Source organism: Uranotaenia lowii, chromosome 3 (assembly GCF_029784155.1).
Source record: "Uranotaenia lowii strain MFRU-FL chromosome 3, ASM2978415v1, whole genome shotgun sequence".
Classification (NCBI taxonomy): Eukaryota; Metazoa; Arthropoda; class Insecta; order Diptera; family Culicidae; genus Uranotaenia; species Uranotaenia lowii.
Genome location: NC_073693.1, coordinates 330,561,255 through 330,582,705, shown reverse-complemented (window position 1 = coordinate 330,582,705; position 21,451 = coordinate 330,561,255). Strand labels below are relative to the sequence as shown.

General features: G+C 35.9%; 1 long non-coding RNA gene across 1 annotated transcript in view; it reads left to right on the top strand.

The window, feature by feature from the left end:
• Positions 1-21,451, top strand: part of LOC129758735 (uncharacterized) — a 265,463-nt gene that overhangs the window by 209,631 nt on the left and 34,381 nt on the right. The gene's annotated exons all lie outside the window — the stretch shown is intronic.

Genomic DNA, 21,451 nt, shown 5'->3' with positions numbered 1-21,451 from the left:
CACACACACACACACACACACACACACACACACACACACACACACACACACACACACACACACACACACACACACACACACACACACACACACACACGCACGCACGCACACACACACACACACACACACACACGCGCACACACACACGCGCACACACACATACACACACACACACACACCTCCCATATTCACCACCCGACAGCCGTCGCCTATTTTCCACATCACCCACCGTACTTCCCATCCTCACTCTTCGCTTACACACTTTGAGCAAAATTTTGACCAAGAATCGGTATATACCGATTACCGATTTTTAGCAAAACATACCGATTTCATACCGATTTTTAAGATTTTAACTCAATATTCATTCCACTTCAACATTTCCACTTCATCCAAGCTATCCTCGTAAAGTTCCCGTAGAAAGAAGACAAAGTTCGGTAGCTGGCGTGGCGTAACTTTGATCTGTACAACTTTAAAGTATTCTGCAAAGATCTCCGCACGGCTCACTCTCATAATTCGTTCAATTGTTTACGCTGTTTTGTTCCTTTGTACTGTTAAATGGTGCACTATTATGGTACTCAACCTCAAAGCCAATGGACTGAGCTCAAGGCTGATATTTGACCTTCTGCGACTGCCAATAGAAGTTCCTTAAAAGGTCAATCTCAATTGACGATCGCATTAAAGCTGTTGTCTCGTGAGATGCTAACTTTTTAAGGAAATACATACACCGTTTGATTATAATCATAATCCTTGTTCAACTCGTCGCCAGATGGGGTATGTCGAGATTTGAAGTGCAATCAGATACACGGTACGTAATATCATCGGTATAATCTTCAATCCTTCTGCATCTTTTTAGCCAAATAAATTCTATCATAAGTACCAAGCTGCAGAGATCGCAGAATTAAAGACCACGTCAGGCAAAATGGGTTTCAGTTAAAGTAAAACTATGTGTTTTTTAATCTTTTTCGGAAGAACACCTTGTGCTCTAAACATCTCTCATTTATTTTCGCATAAAATTTTTGGATTTTCATATGACTAATGCTGATTTTTCATTAAATAAAATGATTTATTTATTGGCTACTAGCTGACCCGGTGTGCTTTGCTACACCTTTCAAAATCAAATGATGTTTTTAGGAATTATTTAAATTTTTATTGTTTTGTTGGGATTATTTAAAATCAATTGTAACGTAATTCATAAGCAACCGCTTCAAAATGAGAGCTGCAGCTGGAGTTTCAATTTTCAACACAAAGATAACTTAAACTTATATTCTGAATCTTGATCTATAAATTTGTGTTAAAGATCTGATAATTTTTATTTGTTTCCTTAAGCTTCGCCCTAAAAAAGCAGGGTCCCAAATTTATCGTTGGCAAACAACCTAACTTATAAAATATGTTTTTTTTTGCTCGATATGTTCTGGATTTATGTTAAAAAACTGATAAGAGAGCCCCCCCTGTCCTTCCCTTCACCCCTTGCTGAATGGAAATCGTGATCTTCAATAATCATACCAATTTTTTTTTCGTTCACAAAAATCCTCTTATATCAGATATAGTTCTATAAGTTTTTAATCTTAAAAAAAAAAATTATATGGAGCCCCTCCCTTTCTTCCCCTCTCTACACTGTAAAGCGTAAGGGTCTATAACAATCGTAAAAACATATCTCGTAACCAAGTACCTTTCCATGCCATATTTGTTTCCATTTGTTGGCTTCGATAGCATAAATTGAGAACTTATGCTAAAAAAATTCCCATGTACCTTATTCCCAATTCTATCATCCTACTGCAAGAAAGGAATTGTTTCATATAGAAAAATTTCTCGTGTTGAAATACCTCATGCCGAATATGGTTTTATTCGCGTAGTAAATTCTTGAGTTGTGCATAAACTTGAAAGGGAGTACCATCCTCCCTTCCGTTTTCCTCATTGAATGGAGAGGTGAGAACTTAATATTCATAAAAGTATTTTTCGTACTCAAACACTTTTTGATGCCAAATTTGGTTTCATTTGCCTGATTAATTCTCGAGTTATACAAAAAAAAATGGATGGAAGCCTCTGTTTCCCCCTCAATATCTTTCCGCTGAAAAGGTGGGGCTTCAATTCATAATAGAAACATTTCTCGTATCCAAATACCCTCACATTTCGAATATGGTTCTATTTCGATCTTCTCTCCAGTTATACTAAAAATTGTAAGGGAGCCCTCTCCTTCCCTTTTTCATCCACCTCTTTGAAGGAGTGAGGAATACCAAATATTTATAGCCGTATTTCTCGTACCCAAACATCGTTCCATATCAAATTTGGTTCCATTTGCTGTTGAAGTTCTTGAGTTATGCAGTAAAAATTGTATGAAACTCCCCTCCCTCTTCCTTTCTCCCCGCTAGAAGAAGTGAGGGGTCTCAAACAATCATTAGAACATGTCACGATCCCAAATACTCGCTCATGCCAAATTTGGTTCCATTTGCTTAATTAGTTTTTGAGTTATGTAAAAAATTATAAAAGAGCCCCCCCCCTTTACATCTCCCTACTGGAAAGAGGGAGGGGTCTTAAATAATCGTTGAAATGTTTTTCGTATCCAAATATCCCATGCCAAATTTGGTTCCAGATGCTTTATCAGTTTTTGAGTTATGAAAAAAAAATATGAAAGAAGCCCCCTCCCCTTTTCTACTGAAAAAAGAGGGAGGGGTCTCATATAATCATTGAAATGTTTTTCGTATCCAAATTCCTTCCTGTGCCAAATTTGGTTTTCAAGTTATATGAAAAATTGTAAGGTAGCCCCCCTCCCCCTTTCTTATCACCCCACTGAGAGGAGGGAGGGGTACCTTATATTCATAGAAATATTCCTCGTTCCCAAATACCACCCTATTTATAATAGAAACATTTCTTGTATCCAAATACACTCACATGTCAAACACGGTTCAATTTGCTCGATCAGCTCTCCAGTTATACTGAAAATTGTAAGGGAGACCTTTCCTCCCGCTTTCATCTACCTCTTTGAAGGATTGAGGGATACCAAATATTCATAGAAGCATTTCTCGTACCCAAATATCGTTCCGTGCCAAATTTGGTTCCATTTGCTGTTGTAGTTCTTGAGTTATGCAGTAAACATTGTATGAAACTCCCCTCCCTTTTTCCTTTCTCCCCGCTGGAAGAAGGAAGGGGTCTCAACCAATCATTAGAACATGTCACGTTCCCAAATACCCGCCCATGCCAAGTTTGGTTCTATTTGTTTAATTACTTTTTTAGTTATATTAAAAACTATAAAAGAGGCCCCCTCCCCCTTTTATAACTCCCTACTGGAAAGAGAGAGGGGTCTCAAATAATCATAGAAATATTTTTCGTATCCAAATACTCTCCCATGCCAAATTTGGTTCCATTTGCTTTATTAGTTTTTGAACTATGTAAAAACATATGAAAGAGGCCCCTCCCCCTTTCTACTGGAAATAGGGAGGGGTCTCAAATAATCATTGAAATATTTTTCGTGTCCAAATACCTTCCCATGCCAAATTTGGATCCAATATCTTGATTATTTCTCGAGTTATATGAAAAATTGTTAGGTAGCCCCCCTCCCCCCTTCCTATCACGCCACTGAAAGGAGAGAGGGGTACCAAATATTCATAGAAATATTCCTCGTTCCCAAATACCACCCCATGCCAAATATGATACCATTTGCTTGATTGGTTCTCGAGTTATGCAAAAAAATGTCTTTTGTTTGGGAGGCCCCTCCCCCCCTTCATGAGAGAGGGAGGAGTCTCAAACCACAATAGGAACCTTCCCCTGTCTCCAATACCCCCACCTGCCAAGTTTCACGTGAATTGGTTCAGTAGTTTCGGAGTCTATAGGGAATAGACAGACAGACAGACAGACAGACAGACAGACAGACAGACAGACAGAAATTCATTTTTATATATATAGATAAAAAAATGAAGCAACAACTCTCTCAACTTTCTGCAATAATTTGCAATAATTTCTTTTTCTAATCGCTAGAACTCATATCTAATACTAAAAGCTGAATTGGCTAGATTGGCGAAAATCCATAAATCAAACAAAGACCATCAACTTGGGCCCATATTTACCTCGAACGTCAAAAAACCATGAGATTTGTAAGTGCTTACTAAATTAATTGCATTATCAAATTTATCAAATTTACATCCCACTTTAGCCAAACATCAAGTTTTTACTTAATTTATATGCCTAACCAACGTGTAACGTGAAGGTGCTCGCCATACCCCTATTTTTCTTATCAAATGGTAACTTTTAAAATAAATTTCCATTCAGTTATGAGTACTGGAAAGAAACACTTATTTCGGATTTTCTGCAGAATTTTCATTTGTGGTTTTTGCTTTCGTCAGCAAAAGCAGATAGTTTTAAAATTAAAAAAAATGTACAAGTCATAACAAACATAAAGTTTTGTTAAAATTTCAAAACCGTCATTTTGTGTAAACTAGTGTTATCTAGAACCAAGTTACGGAGAAAATGTAATAATATATACCAAAACACATTTAGTCAGCTGAACTAAAAATGAACATTCATAAGAGTTCTTAGACTTGCTGTTTATTGCAAGCATCTATTTAAAGAAAAATACGTTAGGAAGTTGAAAATGTAAGCATTCTTCTCAAATACCGATTTTCATACCGATTTTTAGGATTAACATACCGATAAAAGATTTTTTTGGGTTTCAAAATACCGATAGAAATGTGGCATCACTGCTTATCGCACGCTACCCACCCATTGCAAACCACCAACCCATGGCACTCTACCACCCACCCATCTCACACCACCAGCGGCGCAGTGTGCGTGTGCACCCATGGCTTATTTTGCAGCATTGCTTCAAACATAGAATGCTGAAAAGCTTGTTGACCGAGAAGAATACATGGGAGAGCCGAAGTTAACCCAGCAAAACTGCATGAGGAAAAAGTTTATAAAAGACGTGACGGCAAGATTAGCAAGCTCATTCTGTTGTTGGACCTTTTCCCGAGTGCACGAAACCGACCAATTTGCGGTCGACCCTCTTCGTTGCTGCTGTTGCTGGTATCTATAAAGTATAATGTCCCTGCCGCTCCAACCCGGTCAAGGCTCTCTTGCTAGTAACTAGCAAAATTTCAGTAACTGTTGCTGCTGCGGCTGGCCCGGCAGCAGCGTTAATATTGCTGCTGTTGTCCGGTATATACCAGCCCGGATTTTTTAAGCAAATCCGAAAATTCGGTTGTTGCATGGAGCGGCTAATAGCAGCATAGTATTTCGCATGCAGATTGTAACACAAACAGTCCTTTTCAGGCCTACTACGCAGATGAAGAAAAATAGTTAACATGTTTCTTTGTTGTCAGATTTGCTTCGTAATTCTACGTTAATCTGGTGGTCGTGTCTTATACACAACCTCTTCAACTTTTTTTCGGACCAAATGGTTAAGAAGTATAAGTTGCCACTCTAGAATCCACAAGAAGTTCAAACCAACCATCGGAGTGCAACGTTTGATCTTAAATATGGTAAAAAGTCTATCATTATTGGGGATAACTGAATGCAGACTCCTTAAATAATGCAAAACATCCATTTCCGGCAAGCAGAAAGTGTTGCCTGACTAGTAGACACCAAGTAAATCTAATATATAAAGATGAGTTGGACTATATATGTTTGTTTGTTTGTATGCACCTTATACAAATCCACACCGCTTAACCGATCAGCTTAAAATTTGGTACAGAGATGTAGTTCAACCAGGGTAAGGTTTTAGTAATAGTTCTGAGTCCCTCCCACCTAAGAAAAGGGACCCTCCCATACAACTTTCGTTTTTATTCACACGAACCAAAAGTCATGGCACCCAATTTGTCGACCGACTTTTTTTCCCTTTGGCGGGTTTTTTTCACCATCACCATGGGCCGGGCATTAGAAACGACCGTCCAGAGAGAGTTCATGTGTACTGGAAAGCAAATCAAAGCTTGCTGAGCATTAAAAATTTCAAAGGGGAAATTTTGGCGGGTGTTTTCATTCCTTCTTCTGTTCAAAGCACGTGGTACTGGTACGAGGTATTTAAATGCCATAATGAGCCTACATTTTGAATTGAAAATTACGATCAACCTGTTAAGTATATATTGACTAGAATTGTAGTGGTTTTCAAAGCGGGGTGCTTTGAGAGTCTATAAGAATATACTATCAACTGAAAGTGAAAAGTGATTTGACTTCTTCAGATGAATTACTATTTGGACTGAATGCTGAAAAACTATCGCACAGATTTTTATAAATTCCAGGTTATAAGAACAAACTATTTCCATATATTTAGAATGCCTCATAAAGGAAGCAAAAATAATAAAATTCAGAATTATAAGTTGAAGGCTTCGATCTCAACGCTTTGATAGTTGTCGGGGAATTTAAACGAGGAATTAGAAAATTGATTAGATAATTGGATCTAAGATTTTTAGTCTCAACTTATAATTCCAATTTCCAGTCCAATTTATAGTTTTTGAATTATTATTGGTCATCAATGTGTTCAATTCTATCCTCCAATTTTGAGAAGACTTATTGTAGAACCTTTAAGTACTGCGAATTCAATCAAATTATTAAAATTTTAACATTGATCACTCCTCTTCACAATAATTAATGGGATGATTGTGTCCAAGAATAGAATCATTGAATTAAAACTCAAATAGACTTTTTTCATATCATTGTAATGGTAACTTGAGTTAAGATGATTTGTTTTCGATACCTAACTTCAACATTGAAGAACAAGTACTCATAAATCAGTGTGAAATTAGAAAGCGAAAAAGCAAACATGCAATTGAAAACAAGAAAAGTAAGTTTTTCAAATGATTCAACAAGATCCGGAAGTCTTTTTAGAAATTTCAAAGTAAATAAAACTTGGATGTACAGGAAATCTTAAAAAATAAAATGATCTCCAGAAGAGACTTTTATTAGATGGGGGATGAGAAAATCATCATTTCAAAAATTTTATCATTTGAAGATGAAAATTTCAAAACGAAATCTATTGAAGCTTCCTAAAATTGGTGGGTGAAGATATGTTTTTCGCAATACGATGAATAAGCATTCATTGGAAATTATTTTAAAATCTATTAATTAAAATCTCATAACTATATTTTTTCAATTAAATTAAAACGATAAACACAACAATAAAAACTTTTAAAAGAATAAAAAATGTCTTATAATGATGAATATAAAATAAATAAAATTTTGAAAAGTCAAACGACTCATTTTGATTTATATTTTATGAAAACCCGAGCAAGGCCGGGTAAAATCAGCTAGTAACTAATAATGATCAGTTCCAAAGATCGCAATCTGTGCATCCGGTGTTTACGCAATATGACAGATGTGTTCTGATGGCCAAAAAAATTTATATTAAAACCGGATTTAAGATATCAAATTCTTCGAGATTTAAGATATCAAATTCTTCGAGATGCCTACTCATGAAAAGGTTCCAACCAGATTCCAATTGCTTTTTCTAGGTGAGTTTGTGTAAAATATCATGATTTTGCAAAGGTTTTGCTTCTGTGGTAAAAAAAATAAATCAATACATGACTGAAAAAAGTGTGCAAAGACAAAAAAGAGATTTTATGAAAAAGTTAGAGTATTTCTTGAAATCATTGATAAATATTTTTTTTTATATTTTTACATTAAATGTCATATTAACACGTTCATTTCCTCCATAGAAAGTTTTTCGATCAAAAGAATAGTTTTTAAAATACACACGTTTGTAACTGCCCGGATACTAAATGATTTTAAATCTCTATCTAGAGAACCGAAAACTGTCGCCAATCCTTACGCAACAAAGTGTGATGTGATGTGTACCAATTAATCGATCTGACGCGTGTTCGATATCCGTCCACCGGTGCGCGGCGCTGTGCCGACGTATATAATCCGCCAAAGAGGGGGTGACATGCTGCTGATTTTTTTGTGGACCGAGGATCGTATCTTTCGCCAATTTGCCGGCGGCGGCGGCGGCATCACAACTTCAGAGTACCTAATACGATCCGCTGAACGCACGACGCTCGCGTTTGATTGGAATGTGCCACGCGTGCTTTGCGTAATGATGCGGTAACTATAACCATCATCCTTTGCTCCTCGAGACTCGGGTATAAAAAAAAGTTCATCCTGCCTATTCGTTTCTATACTAACCGAAAGTGAGCTGAGCCGGGCAGCAGAATTAGACTAGAGAACCCCTACGCCAATTTGTTTGTTTTTTTTTTCTTGCTTTGGCCCCACTCCGTATCGCGATAGAAAAACCTGTTATGCTGTTGTTGATTGTGCAAATTTACTAGTTAGTTTCGAACCGGCCAGTGACAGATAAGCGGATTATCTAGATAGCTGTAACGTGCGTAGGAACAATAAAGAACTCCGGGCTTAGAATTGTTGAAACTAGAACGGGTACTCGACTAGACGTCTGGAGAAGCCGAAATGTGGGTGTTTGATTCAGGGACAGATAAAATTTACATATAAATATACTAGGCGTACAAAAGTTAGAAGAACCTTCAAAATTGTATTCCCATTTTAACAACAATTTTATTGTTTTGATTTAGTAAGGTTTAAGATGTTTTTCATCTCTCCAATTAACAGTATGACCTTCGATCAAACACTAATTACAGCCTCAAAAGGGATGTTGTGGTACGATCGATGATTACTTTTTAATATAGAAACGCCCAGAAAAAAAATATCAAAACACCTCCCACTTCAATGAACCTATGTTGCGGTAATGAATCATGTTGAAACCTATCTTGTAGGCAGATCGTAGAAAAAGGATGATGCCTGAACCTGTACTTCATGCTTTGGAAGATGATGATAATGATGATGATTAAGATGAAGTTGATGCTGAGGCTTCTCGATCGAGGCGCTAGCAGGCATGTGCTGAAATTTCAGCGTCGTCGACGGATCACGATCATTATTTCTATGAAACTCCGGCTTTGAAGTTCTTGATTTATGATGCTCAACCTTAATTGGTGCTTGCGATTCGAGTGTTTTCCTTGATTGGAGATTGTTGAAGTGTGTTTTCAGAACGGCAGCTTTTGTGGGTCAGTTTTAATCCTTTAAAATCTAAGTGGGTTCAATCTGTTTCATAAAAAATATGTCGAAGTAAACGCGAATTTTAATTTAATATTTTTTATCAAGTGTTTCACAGCTTCATTGATCATTTATTCTACGCCTAGACTTTCGATTTCCTGAGCTTAAAATGACTGAGCTTGGAGTTTTAACGTTTAGGGAAGGTTTATGTTCTTGAGTATCACATGGATGTTATTCATGACATACCACTCCATGTTTTTTTTTGTAATATTTTGATTTTCCTCACATGTTGATTCTGCAAGGCTGCTTTATTGCTACATCATCTTATCACTTGTAGCAGACGTGTCGTGTCTCTTCACAGCTGAGCCATTATTTGCATGTCCTAGTTGTTTATGGTTGAAACGCCAACAGTTAATAAGTGGACCACCCGCTGTCATTCTTCTACCGATCATGCTGCCGTGCAATCATTCATCCATGACGACGACGACGACTTCAAATGAGTCAATGCACCCCTGAGTTGGTGCTCAAAATATTGGTCACTAGGGTGAATGGCGACTCGGCCAATATGGGTAAACATATATCACCAATAGAAGCTCCACCAAGGCAGCAAAAAGGGCCATATTAATGAGCGCTTCAATAACAGCTCAACATTTCACAGCTTAAACAGTTGTTGAAACGCGAGGCTCAAGAAGGAGCATTCGATGGAATAAAAACTAGGAGGCAAACATTAACATCACACGATCGAGGGGCGGTAAGTAATCGATACCTACAGCGAAACGAAAGGCAACCAACCTGGCTGGCGGTTGGGTTGCGTGCGTTTGTGCCCTGGCGGCATTGCATTGATGATGCAAATTATCTTCCGCAAGTGTGTTTTTTTATTGGCACTTAAAGCACCAATACTTGATTGGAGCAACTATCCAAAGTCTCGAGCCTACAGGTCGTAACATCAATGAACGTATCAATGATAATTTTATGATTTTTTTTTTGTTTAGATTATAGTCGTTTTACCATCTTTATGACATTCGCGACTTTATTCGAAGTTTTCCTCGGAACAACATATTTTTGTGAACTATGTATTTTTAACTTTTTGGTACAGTGTAGACGGATTTCGCGCCAACTCGACACAGTATCTGGTATGACCCTTACAGAATTGAATGAAACTTTGTGTGTGTATAGTCCTCACGTAGTTAAGGCACTTAGCGTACTTAGTTTTCCCAAAAAAAAATATCTAGACTAACATTTGAAAAGGGCCAAATTTAAATAATCTCTATTTTCTCATTAAAAACTAAGAATTCAACAAATTTATGTCAACCTTACTTAAAAACAGGCTCGTGGAGACAAGTAGTTTCTGACTAAGTTTGTAGTACTTGATCAAAGCTTCAAGATGTGATATTTTGTTTATGGAGCAGCCCCATTTTACCCTAGAAGTTGGTGAAGTACGGTGAAATCAAACTTGAAATTGCGATAACTTCGGGAAGAAAGGTCGAAGCGACTAGATCTAGTGCAAAATGCGTCAAATGAGTGACTTAATATATGTTATTTATGTAATTTCAAAACTATCAATAGTTAAGGATAAAAAAACAAATTTAAAGTATGTGTAAAAATTGATACTTCCGGATCGTGATGATAATAAAGCTCAATTTCCAAATTCGTAACGTTCCCTTTTATTCGTACGAAGCTCTACCGGGACACGTTTTAAATTCCTACAATTTTAATACAATTAATTTAGGAATATTCTATAGAACAATTTTCAAGCTTACGTTTAGTGAACTTTCTATCGCTTACTTCCGTCTCGATTCCAGCTATTTTTCGCCGCTAGTCCCTACCTTTAATAAACCTAGGTTAGAGATTCAATTTACACTTTTCTCAATTAATTTCTCACCTCAATTCGATTTTAGTTCAATCTGGCGATTCCTAATTGAAAACGCTTTGTACGTGGTATTGTAACCTGTGCTCAACCTTCCTGCGCAGTTTCATTTGCAAATGCCCAGATTTGGATAATTTTCCATTATAATTTGCATTGCGCAATTCAATTTGATTTTTAGGCCTACCTTAGCGCGTAAATTTAGGGGTTTAACTCGAACTCAACAATAACCACTGTGAACTTTAGCTTTAGTTTTCTTTGAATCACCGAACTACTATCCTGGCTTTGAATTGAACAATTCTAGAGTTTGTTATTGTTTATTTTTGTCCTACGACTTTCCCGCCGAATAAACCGCTTTCTTTTCTCTCGCTCTTTTTCCCTGTTCAACTGTCATCAACTTGAGTGCGTTCAGTGCTGCCCGTTTAGTAGCCACGTTCAGTAACATATGTTTTAGACTAAAAGCTTGATAACTCTACACTGAATAGAGATATAGCTCTAATTATTTCAGCAAAGTTTCATATTTTGATAATATCTACAACTTTGTATTTTGAAACAATTTTGTCTCTTTTTCCTCAAATATAAAAGTTTGTGTTTTTATTTTTATTGAGTAGGCTGTTACTTATTTTGAATACTTTATGAGGAACAGTTTTATCTGTAAATTTTGTTAAGACATCTAGCAGTAAATATGAAAGATTAAAGCACTAGGAAAAAAATTCCACTTTAAGCCCTAATGGACCACTATGAAATGTGGTCTACGAGAGAGTTTGAATTGATTAAATTAAAAAAAGAATACATTGACAAAAAATATTTTTTTAAATCCTACACTGAGAAAAATGCATTTGCAACACTAAAACTCGATTTCCTAAAAAACGCCATCTCAGAATTTGATGATTTTTTTTTCTTCGACTGGTACTAATTATGCCCACAAGTCGTCCATACATTGCATATTTAAGGGAAAAAAGTGATTTTCAGAAGAGTTGAGACCACATAATTCCGCACCACAAAAAAAAAATCGTTGAATTCGGGGATGGCAATTTTTTTTAGTTTACATTTTTTTCAGTGTAGGATTTCCACTTATATTTACCATCATATATTACAATCGAAGGTCTTATTTCGTCAAAATCAGTACAATCAATTCTACGAAGCAGTTTTTAAAATAACGGTTGGAAATCTACACTGAAAAACTAAATTATATGACCTCCCAAAAAAAAAAAAAAGTACAAAAAATATAAAATATCAAGTACTACAAACAGTTTTTTGTAGAAAATCTTCTTGCCCTTAAATATACACAAGTTGCAATGTGTGAACGACTTGTTGGCCTTATTAGTACCCGGCTTGGAAAAAAAAATTAACCATAATCCATGAGATGACATTTTTTGAAAAATTGAGTTTAAGTTTATGGAATGCATTTTTCTCAGTGTAGATTAAAAAAAAAATTAATATTTTCTCTAAAAATTCAATCATTTTTCTAAAACCCTCTAATGAACCATATTTGTGTAGGATTTGCCAAGTTGTTTTAATAGGCAAGATCTTTATGCAAACAAAGTTTCATTGAATTTTGAAAGGGTCATGCCTACTTCGTGTCGATTTGGCGTGAATTTCGTCTATAGTATTACTATTGTTTCGAAAAATGAAACACAATACTTTTGATTATTTCTGAAAGGCAGGCGTTTTTCTTGCTCATTGTACATCGACTTTTCAAAACGGTCTTCAATGTTATTTTCACAATTTCCTTCAAAATGGGATTCATTACCGTTCTCAAAAAGGTCCTACAGAAAGGGTTCTCAAGTAATTCTTTAAGAAGGTTTACAAGATGTTATTCTATGTGGTCTACGAGGTTGTTTAAGACAGCTTTCTCGGTACTCATCAGGTCAGTTTTCAAGATGGCTTTTAAGTGAGTAATAAAGACGGTCTTCAAGACGATTTTCAAGATTGTAGTTTCAAGATGTTCTTCAACATGATGGTCTAGGCCATAGGTCGGCAACCTGCGGCTCGCGAGCCGCATGCGGCTCTTTGGATGTTTAACTGCGGCTCTTTAGCTCAATATGTGAAAATTTTGAAAATCCTCGAAATTTTTTAGAGTAAACGGACGCAACATAAGTTCCTTCAGTTCAGATAATATATTTCCCTGGATTAAAATAGAAACCAAAAAACTACTATAGAACAAATTAACAGCATTATGTCAAGTTCAGATTTAGAAATCAGTTAACGTTCTTCATAAAAGTCTGATATAGCATTTGGAAGCCTAGAGAAATATTTCTTCGCTGGCACGAGAACTATTCCGTTGAATTTGATTTTCTGATTTGATCTGATTTAATTCTGACTTAATTTGACGATTAAAAAACCGAGCATTTTTTAATCGTCAATTAAGTCCTCACTGTTGAGACTATGAAATTGAGTTTGTTTTTCTTGAATTGAATATTTTAAAAATAAATTTGCTTAACCACCGTTCTGATCAAATATGAACATCAGATGATGATTTTAATAATGCTTCCAATACTTATAATAATTGTTTTGTGCATTTAAATTGCATTCTTAAAAAATCTTGGTTTTCAAATTTTTCAAATATTGAATTCTATTTCTCAATGTTCCTTTTCAAATCCATGAAAAAACATAAAGTTCTTCGTTCTAATTTTGAACATGGGTTCAAGTTTCAAGTTTGTTCAAAAATATTTTTGTAAACCGGGAGCAGAGTGCTGGTCTAATTTTAAAATTTCATGTGTTATATGATTATTTTTATGTTTTTATTCTAAGAAGAAACTTTATTTGGTAAAGAAGCATTTTCTTCCATAAAGTTTAATATATCTACTAACAACTTTAACATCTTTTTTTTAATTCTAAACATTATTCCTAATTCTGAAATTATTATTAAAACGTAATAGCTGTTCTAAAAGTTGATTTTGATTTCTAAGTCTTTATCAGAATTTTTGTTTTGGTTTGTTCTATGAAGTGATGATCAAAATAACTTCAAAAAACTAAAATTTGAGTTTAAAAAATCGGTTTGTTAAAAAATGAAATACAGCGAAGCAAAGCCAAAGTTAGATGCCAATTATTATGTAAGATTTATTATTGTTATGGAAGATCCGAGATAGCTATTAAAACTTTCATTGGACCCCAGCAAATTTCTAAATCATCGGTTGAAGCTATGCTTGACGATTCTAAAAATCCAAAATACAATCAGAAGATCTGCCAAGAATTAAAAATATTTTAAAAATATTTTTTTCACTGTTTGAAGTATTTGAAATGGTTTTATTTTCAAATATTGAAAAATTAGAATAAGTTATTCACACAACGAATCTTTTATCATTAAAATTGGTTAACACTTTCGGCCAGGGAACCGCCAATAAACTTCTATAATGTTTAACAGTACAAATTCGCAAGTGAAAACTGAGAATTCATCCAACAAATTAAAATATCTGTTTGAAAAATTGAAATAGATTAAATTCCAGATCACTAATTGTATAAAAAAAATTAAAAAATGAATCTCTGATTAGAATTAACATTTCAAATTCGCAAGTAGAAACAGAGAGTTCATTCAACAAATTAAAATATTTGTTTGAAAAATCAAATAGATTAAATTCCAAATCACTAATTGTAAAAAAATTAAAAAATTAATTTGTGATTAGAATTCATAGAAACTTTGACAGAAGGATCAATCTAAATCCATGATATATTTGAGAGGTTTAGAGGGTTTAGACATTATTTTATTAGTATGGAGAAGAAACAACTTGGAAGTGTTACGATTTTGAACAGAATTGAGAATTTAAACTTAAATTTTCGTTATAGAAAAACATTATTTTTGAAACCTTTTTTTTTATCAGAAATCAAAATGAGAACTAGAGAGCCGAATCGGAGTGCTTGTATTGGAAAAAAATAAATGAAATTTTATTACCACATTTTATAGCCACATCTCGCGACCGATTGCCAAATTTTGTCAAATTTTGACTAATTTTGTACAATCCGTAAAATGAGCATTTATGAATTAAACTGTTATGAAAATGTATTGATTCAGAAGAAAGAAAATCGCTTACGTTTGCCAATAAAACAACGAAAATCTGTGGTGTTGTGAAAAAGGATAATAAAAATAAATTAACATCAGGATGCAATGTATCTTGGCGATCACCATTATTTGTAGTAAAGATAAAATTAATTGCGGCTCTTTGAAACTTGGACATTTCCTTAATTTGCAATTTTTGGCTCTTCTGTCTCAAAAGGTTGCCGACCGCTGGTCTAGGCTGCCTTCTAGTTGATGAAAATGGTTTTCACGACAGTGGGTGATCTTTAAAAGAGACCAAAGTGATCTTCAAGACAGTCTTTCAAATTCTTTTCCAAGACAATCTTCTAGGTGGCCTTCAAGGGCATACTCCAAGGAGTCTTCAACACGTTCTTCATAATGGTCTTTCAAACAATCTTAGATACACTCCTCTACGTGATTCTCAAGAAATTCTTCGCAAAGGATTCCGGAACAGTATTCAAGACGATTTTTTAAGGTAACTTTTAAGACGTTCTTTAGGATGATCTGCAAGATAGTTTTCAATACATTCTTCAAGGTGGCCTCCAAGAAGTTCTTCAAGACGGTTTACCAGACGTTCTTTAGTAAGGTCTTTTGGGAAGGTCTTCGAGGTAGTCTCAGTCAGTCTTCAAGATGGTCATCGTATAAACCTACAAGACGATCTGAAGACGATCTTCCAGAGAGTTCCCAAATGGTTCAAGACGGTCTCATGACTATTACCTTTCTTAAAAAAGTCTTCAAAAAAAATTTCCTTAACTTCCTTAAGGTTTACTAGACGGTATCCCAAGTCGTCTACGAGGGTATTCAAGACAGCTTTCTCGGTTGTCATCCGGCCAGTTTTAAAGATGGTTTACAAGAGAGTAATCAAGATGGTCTTCAAGACGATTTTCAAGATCGTGGTTTCAAGATGCTCTTCAACATGATGCTCAAGGCTGCCTTCTAGTTAATGTTTGAGAATTTCTTCAAGATGTTTATCAAGACGTTCTTAGATGGTCTTCAAGACGATTTTGAAGGTGATTTTCAAGTTATTAGATGATCTTTAAGGGGGCCCAAGATGATCTTTATAACGGTCTTCAGGTAGTTTTCAAGAAGGTCATTAAGATAGCTTTCAAGACGGGTTTCAAAAGGTTGCAAACAGCTTTCGAAACAGCCTTCAATTTGATCTTCATGATGGTCTCCAAGGTTTGAAGGCCACCTTGGAGACCATCTTGAAGATCGAATCGAGACGGTCTTTAAAAAGGTCTTAAGGAGGTCTTCGAGATGGTCTCCAGACCGTCTTCAAGACGATCTTCAGGAATATTTCGTATACGATTTTCATAAGGTCTTTGCTTTTCTAAGACAAGCCTTCAAGTCGATTCTCCAAGGAATCTTCAACGCGTTCTTCTTAATGGGCTTTTAGACGATCATAGAGACACTCTTCTATGTGGTTCTCAAGAAAGTCTTCAAGAAGAATTCCGATACAGTTTCAAGACGATTTTTAGGTAACCTTAAAGACGACCTTTTTGGTGGTCATTAAGACGTTCTTTAGGATGATATACATTTTTCAAGTTGTTCTTCAAGAAGTTCTTCACGACGCTTTACAAGACGTTCCTTAGTAAGGTCTTTTGGGAAGGTCTTCAACATAGTCTCAGGCGGTCTTCAAGATGGTCTCCGAATAGACCTTCAAGACGATCTGTTAAAACGTTTTTCAATAGATCCTCGGGGTAAAAAGGTTTTTTATGTAGAAGACGATCTTCTATGTACCCTTCAAGAAGGTCTTTACTATACGATTTTCAAGAAGGTCTTTTAAATGCTTGTCCAAGACAATCTTCTAGGTGGCCTTCAAGACAATTTCCCAAGGAGTCTTCAACACGTTCTTCATAATGGTCTTCCAGTCGATATTAGAAACAGTCTTCTATGTGGATCTCATGAAAGTCTTCAGGTCTTCAAGACGATTCATTAGGTAAACTTTATGACGGTCTTCTGGGTGGTCATTAAGACGTTCTTTAAAATGATCTGCAAGTAAGTTTTCAAATCTTCAAGGTTGCCTTCAAGAAGTTCTTCAAGACGGGTTAGAAGACATTCTTAAGTAAGGTATTTTGGGAGCGTCTTCGAGATAGCCTTAGGCGGTCTTTAAGATGATCTTCGAATAGACCTTCAATATGATCTGTTAAATTTTTTTCAATAAGGTCTTCGAGGTGAGAAGGTCTTTGGGTGGAAGACGATATTTTAGGTACCCTCCAAGAAGGTCTTTCAGGGAGTTCCCAAATGTTTCAAGACCGTCTCAAGACTGTAAAAGATTTCAAAAAAGTCCTACAAAAAGGGTCCTCGAAAAATTCCTTAGGAAGGTTTACAATACGGTATTCTAAGGAGGTCTACGAGGGTATTCAAGACAGCTTTCTCGGTAGTCATCAGGCCAATTATCATGATAGTTTACAAAAGAGTAATCAAGACGGTCTTCAAGACGATTTTCAAAATGTTCTTCAACATGATGCTCAAGGCTGCTTTCTAGTTGACCTTCAAGACTTTCTTCAAGATGTTTATCAAGGCGTTCTTCAAGATGGTCTTCTAAACGACTTTGAAGTTGGTTTTCTAGATACTATGTATATGTTGTTTTAGTTGGTCTTTAAGAGAGCCCAATATGATCTTCGAGACGGTCTTAAATATAGTTTTCTAGACGGTATTCAAAAGGTTGCCAACGGCTTTGACAGCTTTGGAAACAGACTTCAATTCGATATTCAAGGTGGTCTTCCAGGTTCAAAGGCCACCTTGAAGACAATCTTGAATATCGGTCGACGGCCTTCATAAAGATCTTTACAAGGTCTTCAAGAAGATTTCCTATACAATTTTCAAGGTAGTCTTTTAAATGCTTTCCACTACAATCTTCTAAATGGCCTTCAGATGATCCTCTAAGCAGTCTTCAACACGTTCTCCATAATGGTCTTCCAGACGATCTTAGAGACACTCTTCTATGTGGTTCTCAAGCAGGTCTTCAAGAAAGATTCCGAAACAGTTTTCAAGACGATTTTTAGATAACCTTAAGGACGATCTCCTAGGTGGTCACTAAAACGTTCTTTTGGATGGTCTGTAAAATAGTTTTCAATACATTCTTCAAGGTGGCCTTCAAGAAGTTCTTCAGGACGGTTTACAAGACGTTGTTTAGTAGATAAGGTCTTTTGGGAAGCTCTAGTTTCAAGTTTCAAGCGGTCTTCAAGATGGTCTTCGAATGGACCTTCAAGACAATCTCTAAAACCTTTTCCAATGAGTTCTTCGAGATGAGAAGGTCTTTTAGGTGGAAGACGACCTAGGTAGGTCCTTTCAAGAAGGTTTTCCCAGGAGTCCCCAAATGTTTCAAGACGGTCTCAAGATTGGTTTGGAGAACAGTGTTCAATGAACGTTTCCAGGAAATCATTCACGTGGCCTTTAGAACATCTTACAGGTGGACTCAAAGACGATTTTCAGGATGATCTGCAAGATGATTTTCAATGCTTGAAGACCGTGATCTTCAAAAGAATCGTTTTGAAAACCACTCTTATGAAAAAGATATGCTAGGGGGGTTTCAAGGTGATCTTCGAAACTTTCTTCATTTTATAAAACCGAAATATGTTCTCTTTAAAAAGTTCAAAAATTTCTTGATAAACACCTAGTTTTACAATTACCCCTCTTGGTATTTATAGTTACGAAATTTTCAGCTTGTAGATGATTGCGCATTTTAAGCAGAGTACATACGATTTTAAGTTAAATACATTAGATCATAACTCGACATAAAATATCGACAGTTCTTTTAACCTTTAGTGTCAAATACTTACCAAAATCATTATCACTATTTCAATTATGTTCTTAAGACAAAAATCATGAATTGTTTTTGGGAACAAAAATTTCCCCTTTTTTATTAGAAATATTTTCATCATCAACTCAGGCGCTTTTCTGAACATTTACCCTGTAGGTGTGGAAATCCAATCAAACAGGCGAATAAGGAAGCACTCAAAGTTTTCCCTTACTCCTCCAACTATCGATTCTATTTCCCTGGAGTAGCCTGGGCGGTGAAGCACACTTTCCCACACTTTCGCTTGTTTTTCTTTCAGGAAAACTCCCGGCGAGTGTAGGAGCTAGATATAACCGAAAACGGTGGCCGCGGCCGTGACAGGTTGACTTTCATTTTCCACCCGCAGCAGCAACCTCTAAACTAGATTTTTATTATGGGTCTGCAGCTGCCCGGAGAGTTAAGTCCCCTATCATCCCACCCATACTGGCTGACTAGCTGACTGACTGACTTCTTAAAGGCAGCTTGGTCTGGCTCAAGTCTCCAAAAGCGGAAAACCTGAATTTCCTAGGCGGTGACGGCGCTTCTCCTTTCAAAGCCCTTGTGTCGATAAGTCTCGTATTTATAGCTGTTGAGCTCTCATACACTAAAGCAATGAATGAATAACGACAGAGCAAGGGGAAAAACTAAAGAAAAAAGCGAACAGGAATCGAGGCCGACCGGGTTTTGATCCCGTCGGGGTTCGATCAAGAGTGAAAACTTGATGGTTTGTTTTTTTCCCTCCTTTACTATCTATCTACTCCATAGTAGGTACTAGAGCCAGTTCTCCGGCAAGTGAGATGCCTCTTCAGCAGATCTGTGGCCGATGCCAACAGGTTGTAGGAAACCATTCGAGACCAAAGACGGCAGACTCTGGAATCGGAGAAACTGTCGTCGCTATCTCCTCTGGGCTCTGGGCCGATGCCGTTTTGGAACGGTTGCCGGATACCTCTGGCTGGAGCATGGAGAGCAAGATTCCAAACCTTCACGCTAAGCAAAAAAGGTGCTGGTGTGGAACTAAAATGTGTCAAACGAAAGTTTTCGGAACGGCTGAACTTGGCTGCCGTGGAGATAGATTATTGGCCAAAGTTTCTCTTTCAATATATGTATGTCTATAAAAATTTGCATTTCGAAATTACCTTTTCGGTTGAACTGTCTCAGGGGACTGGCTTTGAGCTGTGTCGTCGCCGCCTGGTATGTGGAGTGTTGCTGCACCTGAAAATGCCATTAGAAATAGTTTCGGTTTGAACTTTTGGAAATGGGTCGTTATTAATCTGTTAATTAATTTTTGTTTGAGCATTGTCAGCACTATTGCAGGGTAGCCACTCATTCGGGAAATGCGGGAAAAAGTCGGGATTTAAAATCCATCGGGAAAATACGAGTCGGGAATTCCTACAAGAGATCGGGAATTTTTTACTTAGCGGGGTCAATTTCAGTGCATCCAATGCTTCGGGATAGCTAAAAATTGTGAAACTATGTTCTTAAAAATTATACAATGATATAAACTGTACACTTCAGTCCAGAATCTTTAATAATGAATCGATTCAAAAAAAGAAGTATGTATTTTAAATGAATAAACTTTCAATAAATACGTAGCATAGTTATGAATTTTGGGACTTATCATCTAATTAATGTAATTTGTATTCACAGTGAACTTTTTAACGGTAATATTTTTTGGGTTTGACCAGACCGAACTGAGCGCCATCGCCATGAGACAATTTTGAAACAACATAATACGAATCTCATCTACAAGATCCAAAAAGCAAATATGATTGACGGAAATGAGTTCCTTGGATTAAAAACTACTCATTCTGGTTCTTATAAAATTCATAAATATTGTCTCTTGTAGTAATGATTCGTACATTCAATTGAAGTTCCTCCAAAAAATGCTGATGGTGTTTGGTTCGGTCTGTTAGAATTTCGACCATTTGTCTTCCGGTATAAAATGAAAATTCAAGAAATATTTTCAGATCAAACATTAAGGAGATGGAATTGAAAATATTGGTATCATTGTGGTTGTATGGATAAAACAGGAGTATGGAAATGAAACTTGACACGATTACTCTATAAACAGAGGCATGCTACGTTATACGATTACTTTATGAAACGTGTTACCAACATCTTTTTGCTAAGTGTCAGTGAATCTCGTTTTAATGTTTTTTTTTATCACATTTAAGCCTATTTTTCATTGACAGCATAGGAGATGAGAGCTTATCCCTTCATTTCATGATGTTTTATTTTCGCTTATAAATTAATTTAAACAGTTGGAAATGATACACCAAGAAAAAAAAATCAAAATAAAATACGATTTTTCACTTCACGTTAAAACGTATGACCAACATCTAATTGCAAAGTTTTGGTGAATATCGTTTTTAAGCATTTTTTAATTTTGAACTTTTTTATAGCATTGGAAATAAAAGCTAAAAAAATCCGAAACGCTTAAATCTGAACAAAAAAGGTAAAATCTGAAAGATGTTCGTCATACGCGTTGTGTAAAGTTGCATACTCGTGGGTTTTAAAAAGTTTATAAAATATTTTCATTCAAAGATTTTCGAAATAAATAAAACTTATGATTGCTCATGATCATCATCCAAAGATTTCCAAAATAAATAAAACTCATGATTGCACATTAGATTCAAAAATTAACTTCTTTGTGACTTGAATTTACTTATTTGTGGTTGTTCAGATTCGTTTGTACGAAAAGTGTCGTTTATTAGAGTTAGTTTTACTGCAATAAACCAAAACTAATGATAGAACAAACTTTTTCCGCTTTCTTTTATTATATTCTTTAGAAAACAATCTGTTTCAG